This window comes from Lutra lutra, chromosome 5, assembly GCF_902655055.1.
Source record: "Lutra lutra chromosome 5, mLutLut1.2, whole genome shotgun sequence".
Taxonomy (NCBI): Eukaryota; Metazoa; Chordata; class Mammalia; order Carnivora; family Mustelidae; genus Lutra; species Lutra lutra.
This window is the reverse complement of record NC_062282.1, coordinates 113,423,916-113,426,453: the sequence shown is the minus strand read 5'-3', so window position 1 is coordinate 113,426,453 and position 2,538 is coordinate 113,423,916. Positions and strand designations below refer to the sequence as shown.

Here is a 2,538-nt window from a genome sequence, read left to right as displayed (position 1 = left end):
TGCTGTCTGTGATAGTCATCAAACAGCTGAGATGGTTATGGGGCAACTTCTCTAAAACTACAAAGGCTTTGAAAGGTGTCAGTTGTCAAGGATTTTTTTGGTTTATATAAAATAACCTAGCTCTCTTCATAAGATTAAGGCTAACAAAACTGTATTACGTGGAGTCCTATGAAATCATGTGCCTATTTTACTTCACCCGACGCATTCACCTACCTACATATATGTGCTTCTACATAGGCTTGTATTTGACAGTTGCTAAGGGACGACTGCTCTGTGAAGCAGTGTGACACTCTGCAGGGTAACCCTACCTGTTAGAAACAGAAATGTTGGATTAACTATAAATAAACAGACCCATCACAAATGTCCTTTTAGCCACAAATGGACCAAGTACAAAGGATAGCAGTAAGTGTTAGGTAGCCCACAGAGTGTTAGGTGGTGAAAATAGGTTAAAGAGGGTAGCTCTGGGGCTTCAACCTCCACAGGGACATAGAAAATAGGCTATAAGGCTAAATCACCATGAAGGCTACAGAACTGTACAAATTCCAGAAGAATAACAAGAACAAGAGAATGAGAAAATTGTAATAACTCAGTGTAATAACTCAGACAAGAGAAGCAAATACGGAATATAGTAATTGTACAATTAAAAATAAGTTCAAAGAGGGGCACCTGGGTGGCTCAGTGGGTTAAGCCTCTGCCTTCAGCTCAGGTCGTGATCTCAGGATCCTGGGATCGAGTCCCGCATCGGGCTCTCTGCTCAGCGGGGAGCCTGCTTCCCCCCTCTCTCTGCCTGTCTCCCTGTCTACTTGTGATCTCCCTCTCTCTCTTTGGCAAATAAATAAAATAAATAAATCTTTAAAAAAAAAAGTTCAAAGAGCAGTATTTTTCTCAGAACTGAAGGAGAGAACTTTTCAAAAGAAAAGGGCTCTTACAAATGGAGCAAAATACACACATGCCAATTTGCATCATCCTGAAATTTTGAAGTGATTGGGGGAAAACAGAGCATCATAAGAGTTTTCAGAGGTAGGGGGAATAAAGCTTTCATACAAAGGATCAAGAAGGCAGACCAGGGCGCCTGGGTGGTTTACTTGGTTAAACATCTGCCTTTGGCTCAGGTTAGGATCCTGAGGCCCTGGAGTCCTGGGATCGAGTCCCTTATTGGCCTTCCTGCTCAGGGGGGAGTCTGCTTCTCCCTCTGCCCACCTCCCCCCACCATGTGCATGCTCTTTCACAAAAATAAATAAAATCTTTAAAAAAGTGCAGACTTCTCAATGGTGATCCTAGAAGCTAAAAGAAAATGGAGGTCTGCATATGGAATGGGAGAAAATACTTCAAATTAAATATCTTAGAAGAAACTGGTAAGCGGAATAGAGAACTCCTACAACTCAACAAAAATAAATAACCCCAGTTAAAAAACTGGGCAGAAGATAGAGTAGACATTTCTTTGAAGGTGGTATATAAATGACCAACAAACATATGAAAAGACGTGCAACACCATTAAATAGTATATAGCTGGTATGGATAACAGCATTGAGGTTTTTCAAAAAAAAATAAGAATTACCATATGATAGTTATCCTACTTGTGGGTATGTGTAACCAAAAAAATTGAAAGCAGCATCTCAAAGACTTATTAGCATACCCATGTTCGTAACATTCTTAATAGCATAGTTTACAGTAGCCAAGAGGTGGAAACAATGCAACTTCTATCACTGGATGAACTGAATGAAAAAGTGATGTACACATAGATTGGAATACTGTTCAGCCTTTAAAGAAGGAGTTTCTGTCATGTGCTACAACACCGGTAAACTTTGAAGAGAATATATTCCGTGAAGTAAACCAGTCACAAAAAGACCTGCACTCTGTGGTTCCACTTAGATGAAGTATCTAAAGTAATCAAATGGAGAAACAAAAATAGAATGGTGGCTGGAGGGAGGGGGGAAATGAGTTGTTATTCAATGGGCGTAGACTGTTTTGCAAGATGAAAAAGAGGTGGAGATCTATTAACAAAGTGAATATACTTAACCATTTTTAAGGGTACCGTTTGGGAGTGTTAAGATGGTTGAGGTCTATCCCGATGGGGCTTTTTCTGTAGACCTACATTGTTGGAAACGCCTCATAGAGTATTTGTGTGGTTTTCTTTATTCACAGAACTATGTGTTAGATCTGTGGGAAAGAACTACAAGACACTTATCCTTATCTGCTAAAACTCTGACCTAATAGTCATATTTTTTAAATCTTAGGTATTGGTGTATCCCAACAATCTGTACAGTTCTAGGGTGATAGTTTAGGGGTGAATATGATTTGAACTCATTCATGTTTAGAGGATGTTTGAAATTGAGAACCAGGCAGATCCACACTCAGACCCTAAACAGGGCCCTGAAGTAAAGACATTGGATACCAAAGATTACAGGTGGGGAGTTCTTAAAGTATGTCCGTATTCAAATGGAGAAGCAAGAAACCCAGCTGCAAGAACTCTGGAGTGACAGTGACAACTGTGGATTGATCAAGTTCTTTTTAAAAGGGCTGTTTTGAAGATTATGA

At 39.8% G+C, this 2,538-nt stretch overlaps 1 non-coding gene across 1 annotated transcript; it reads left to right on the top strand.

Annotated features, from left to right (window-relative positions):
• Nucleotides 1–2,055: 2,055 nt before the first annotated feature.
• On the top strand, nucleotides 2,056–2,186 carry LOC125101466 (small nucleolar RNA SNORA18). Its single transcript, XR_007127864.1, has one exon. It is a non-coding gene; the product is annotated as a small nucleolar RNA SNORA18 (small nucleolar RNA).
• The last annotated feature ends 352 nt before the right edge of the window (nucleotides 2,187–2,538 follow it).